Source organism: Molothrus aeneus, chromosome 6 (genome assembly GCF_037042795.1).
Source record: "Molothrus aeneus isolate 106 chromosome 6, BPBGC_Maene_1.0, whole genome shotgun sequence".
NCBI lineage: Eukaryota > Metazoa > Chordata > Aves > Passeriformes > Icteridae > Molothrus > Molothrus aeneus.
Window position 1 is genome coordinate 55,184,946 of NC_089651.1, and position 6,000 is coordinate 55,190,945.

Here is a 6,000-nt window from a genome sequence, read left to right on the forward strand (position 1 = left end):
TGCTGGCCATGGCTGTAGCCATGAGCTGATATCTCTGGGCTCCCCAGTCACCACAGCACTGTGCTGTCCCTGGTGCTCTGCCCTGAGCTGGGGGCATTACAAGCCCAAGGGTCCTTAATCTTCAGGCAATTTGTCTAGCAAGATTTCTTGAAACTGTGGGAGCTGGAAGCCCTGGTCCTCAGGAGACTACCAGCTGGGCTGCTCACAAGCTGGGGCTGGCATGGCTCCAGTGGAAGCTTGCGTGTTTTTCAAAGGAATTTAATTGAATACTTGTCTGGATGAAATGTTTCTGTTTGGTAAATTGAGACATTCCAAAATAAAAATATAGTCAGAGGGGCTTTTTTCACCAGATGTAGGGAGCAGGTACATGTTTTTTAAATCAACATATTTAAATATAAATATATGTATATGTGTTTTCTGTGATAGAAAGGGAGAGAGACACAGCTGACCATTTTTCTGCCTCCTCTTCATTAGACATATTATATAATTTTCCTGTTTATTTCTATTGCACCAGTGATTAGGAACCCAGAGCTTTATTGTGATCATTGGTATCGAATCACAGAACAAAAAAGCTTAAATGCTCTCGTGAGATTCTTGTGGTTGGAACTGAGTTGGAGAAGAGCTGAGAGGAAGGACAGGGTAAGCACTCCGCAACTTAGTTCAAGGAGTTGTAACTTTTCTTCAAAAAACATGTGGTTGAAGGACAGCGCAGACCATGGTTCTGGGAGTGCAGTGGCAGTGTGGGATGTGGGCTGGAGATACAGAGCAGCAGGATTTCATTATCAGAGACTTGATGTCAGGAAGCAATATAAGGGTTGGACTGAGTCAGTTGAAATGATTTAGCAAGTAATCTGCAGGTAGTTGAGCTGATTTTTTGTTGAGGGCTAGCTGGAATGTTAGAATATGAGTCTTTAAAAGATTGGATCTGGAAGAGATTGGATCTCCATAAAAGTCAAAGTTCTGAAAAACAAAATCCTAGGCATTTTATACTGGACTCTCAAAACTGTTGGCACTGACCTTTCCTAACTTGGGAAAGTGCCTGACTTTGAAACCTTGACTTTTTTTTTTTAATAAATGTTTTGCATATTTTTCAATTCTTTAGTTGTAGTCCAGAAAAAAAAAATTAACCACAAAAACCAACCCATCCTCCTCTTTCCTATTTGTGATCTATCTTGCTGGAATTATTATTTTGCTCTGTGTTCTTGGAGGCTGCAGAGAAGTTTTCCAGAGCATTTCAATTGGAGATGTGGGCATTAGTATGCCCACAGTAAAACTGAGCCCGAGGATATCCAGCCCTAATCTCTGTCGATCTCCTGGAGCAGCCTGTTTTCATTTTACTTTTGCAGTGCTCCCTCTCTTAATGCCTCTTCCTTGCCTGCAGCCACTTCATTAGAAAGGCTGTGGAGCAGGAGAGGCGGATGTGTTTAATGCTGACAGGTGTCAAGACCAAAGGAAAGGCAAAGGAAAACTCTTTGTTTGGCTCCCTGCTCCTGTGTGAGGAGTTTGCAGCTCAGCTGAACACGCTGAGCAAGGCATGGGGTGTTAGGGTATGAAGTTGGCTTGTGCTGGGCAGGGGATATCCGTGCTTCTAAACTGGTGGGGATGTATTCACTGCATTGCCTTTTTGCTGAGATTAGATTTGATATTCTAACCGTAGGAAGAAATTGCTCTCCTCCACCAAGATCAGGAATCATATATTGTTTTAACCACAGTGCTCTCCAAAAACTACTACAGTTTTCTGCTTGTATTTTAAAGATATACAGTCCATGTATGCTAATATATCTGCATGAGAAATTGTGAGGACTTAGAGGCAGTCTTTGGCAGAGACAATAGAACAGGCTCACAAACAGGTGGTTTTCATCGCTGGGTGCATAATGCTGTGAGTATGCTTCAGCCCCTTGCCTGATGCCCTGATGCTGCAGAGGAGGCAGTTCTCTCTGGGTGTAAATTGGGATGCATTTGCTGCAGAGGGTATCAAAGTGCTTCCTTCACTGAGGCATCCTGCCTGCTACCTGTACAAAGACCTCTAGGCAAGCAGGTAAACAAACAGCACATAATCTGTCATGGCTAAGGACAGCATTGCTGCTCTGTGTACACAAGGAAGGAAAATATGTTTAGAATGAATGTGGATATTCTGTTCTTCATTCATGTGTGACTGAATTCTAATCTCTTTTAGTGTGCTGTAAATCCAAAATAACATACTGAAGTCAGTGCAGTTCCTGGGGATTTTTGCTACTGTAAATGAGAACAGAATAAAGAATTTTTTTCTCCTTCTCTCTTGTAATGGTGAGAAGAAAAGCTGGATTGTCAGCCTGGCTATGCTTCTTTGCTTTGCTGACTTTGTCATAAAATGGACATCATTTAAACATTCTTTATTTTTTTATATTTAGAATATAGCAGAAGAAGAACCTTGATGGTTTTTTATTTTACAGAAATATAAACATTAAAGTCATTTTTCTTTTACATGTGACTTAGAAAGCATAATTTACATGAAAGGACCCTATTATATACTCTGTCCTCTGTTTGTTTATCTAATTGAATAGAAGAGCATTTACTGCAGTTTCAAAGTTAAGCCAATAAACATTTGTCTTTGTATTGCAGCAGTGATGTTTGACAATTGGGTTGGGTAACACCCGTTTTAACTTGGGTTTATTTTATAGTATTGACGAAGCAAAACTCCAAGTACATTTTCACCCCCTTGCTTGCACTGTTGCCATAAGGTAGATATTTGGCAAAAGATCCTGAAAGCTTTTCTTACAAGCTGCCTGTATTATTTACATCATCCTTATTCCCTTCACCATATAGATCATCTCACAACTTTACATTTTATTTCACATATCCCTGGATGTCCTTGATGCCTGGTGTGTGAAACAAGATGTAGAGATATGAGCAGAGGGATTTTAAATGGACCTACCTTTATATATTTACAGTTAAAATCAAGAGGAAAGCAGCAAAAACCAAACTGAACCTTTTTCTCTTATGTGCCATGCTCACACCAAAACATCTGTCCATCCACTCTACCTGCTTCAAATCCAGGAACACCATGGTTATAGGGGTGTTAAATGCTTATTTTCACTGTCAGTTAGAAGATGCCGTTGGGGGTACTTAGACATAAAAATACCTAAAGACTGCTGTATTGTTTTATTTTTGCTCCATAAATGGCATTCTGGATTGTGCTGCCTGTATCAAATAGCTCCTAGAACATCCCTCCTAATCAGTTCCTTTTGGGAGCAGGATGGTCGGGCTCGTTCTGAAGCTGTGCCAGTGCCAGCAGTGCATGGGGACTACAGATGAGAGCTTTGTTACAGAAGCATGAGATCAATTCACCATTCCAGGCCATGTAGTAAATGCATTCCTGACTGGATGTTACATCGTTTTTGTGTTCCTGGGACAGCATTGTACTGTGTCTCCTCACTGAAAGAGCCATGTTCATTAGATACAGGAAGCCCTGCTAATCATCCATAACGCAACATTAACAGCTGCTGGTAGATCTTTGTGTGCCCACTGATCAGGGGAGAGCTCGCAGGAGATTTGGTGCTTCTTTGCTGTGATTGTTTTCCTCAGCATGCTTCAGAATCTGAAGTTCTGTGGAGAGGAAAAAAAAATTTTAAAAAAAGGGCAGTTAATCCTTAAGGTTGTAAGGAAAACTTTTAAAACATGCACCAGATGGAAATCAATGCAGTAGTGTCTGCAGGCAGACACATGCACTGAGAAGCAATCTGAAGACTGGCACTATTTGGATTAAAGGCAAAAGAGCTGCAAAGCAATCACACAACTTAGATATCATCAATACAGTACAGGGGCTCTGCAATTCTGCACTGGGCCCTGTCTTGTTTCACATGGTTGATAGCTTTGTTTTTGCCAGTGGCTCAAGATAAACCCAATTTTCTCTCCTGTTGATTTGTGCTCCCTGTCTTTTGTATAGACAACTTCCATTACTTCCTTTAGCAGTGTACACAGATAGCTGACTCAGAAATGGAGCTGACCGGAAAAAAAATGTATTTCCAGTCTATGGACAATAAATTTTTATTTCTCCACTTGTTTTCTGCCACTTTCTCACAACAAGAAAAAAAAAAAAAAGAAAAGAGCATAACTGATAAATGGTGAGATGTTTGTTTTGAACTGTTTTGATCTATATGAAACCTTTATGCTGGAGCTGATTAGCCTAGTGGCTGTTTTGTGTATAGTGAAGTCTCAGGAATCTCTGCAGGGTGCCAACAGTTATTCCTTAGCCCCAGCTTGGGATCTCTGACACCTCTTTGTGGGTGAGATATAGCAGGATTTCTACAGATTATTCTCCAGAACAATCCATTGTTCATGCAGGAGTCCTGCGTGTCTGGCTCCCATCCAGTTTATGGGACAGGCTCTCTGCTGACAGTGTTGCTGATATTGATAGAAAAAATATTAATCCAACATCCTCCTGGTAATACTAAATAAATTATAAAATAAATTCCAAGGTGGTTTACAGTGTCTGGAAGGAAAATTACATAGCAAATCACATCTTGTACCCTGGAAGCCAAGTGGTTCCTCAATGTCAGCAGCAACCAGGGGATGTGGCTTCAGAGAGCTGGATATTCCATGTGACACAGAAGGGATATGGGCCAAAAGCACATGGAAGCCCCTTCATTCCTGATCCTTCCAACACAGGAAAATGCCCATAAACCATAAGAACCTGCTCAGGAGGGAAAGCTCTGCCAAATGAATAGTGCAGAGCTGGTAGCAGCTGCTGGCTGAGACAGGAAGACAGCTGGTGTCTGTGGATAGTGCCCATGGGGAGAACTGCCCTAGGAGGTGGCAAAGGTAAAGCAGAGCAATAATCAAAGAAATGCCCATCCTCTGGGTGGAGGTGTTTGCATGCAGCACCTTGCTGCACACCTAAGTGCCTGGCAGCTCAAGGTTGTTGATACTCTGCAAGACCATACATGGTACCATTTGCTTTAATAGTAGCAATTAGTGGGCCAGTAGAATAAACAATGATTTTATGAAAACGAGGACTGATCCATTCATGGATGGATCTGGGACAAAGATTGAATCCCATGCTTGTCATCAGTCAGTGCTTCCCTCAAGGTGTTCATTGTTCAGCCGGATTTCACTGCAAGATCCGTAGAACAGACCATGCATTTTTGTATTTTTTGCTGCATTGCACGGAACCCTGGGGCTCCAAAGCAGCTCTTTGGTGTCAGTAATGCCTGCTGTATGCCCTAGTGCAGGCAGGCAGAAGAGCAGGGCCCAGAATCTGTTCACAAAATTAAAAAAAACAAAAAACCATTATCATGTAGTGCCTCGATTTTGCCCAATTCACCCTTGCAGGGACATGCTCTATGGCATTGCAATAGCCAGAATTTGCAGTAAGAAGCTGCAGTAAGGCAAGTTTAAGTGAAAATTAAGAAGTGTGTTTGCAACAGTGGGCATCACTCACCAAGGGAGCACAAGCTCCAAGAGAAATCACCTCATGGCTGATAATTAGTATGTTATTTTTTGGTAATTTATAGACAAGCTGATAGATTACACCAAGTTTCATCCGTTACAGACTGTGAGCAAAGCAAGTAGGGATTTATCTGGGGAGAAGTGCGTGGCAGAAAACACATTGGTTCCAGTCCTCCACCACCTCCTGTGTCCTCTTTCTTGGTGTCCCACCTGTGTCCCCAGCAGGGAGCCTCAGAGGGTCAAACTGCAGGGTGGCACCTTTTGTACCTGCAGCTCAGTGACAACAGAGCTGCTCCCTTGGCATTCAAGGTGATGTAGGTGAAAGAGGACTTAGGTTTCATGTTTCTGCATCTTCACCCTTTCTTTTGTACCTCCCTCCCTTGAATTTAGGAGTTCAGCACTGCTGGGAGAAAAGGCTGGGAGATCTGGCTTTGAAGGAGATAAATTCTAGAACAGAACAGGAGTCTTCAGGCTGCAGTTATTTCTACCTGGTCACAGAAAATAAGTTTCTGCTGTTACTGGACGATACATGCAGGCAGGACAAGATGCTTGAAGCCCTCAAATGTTATCTGC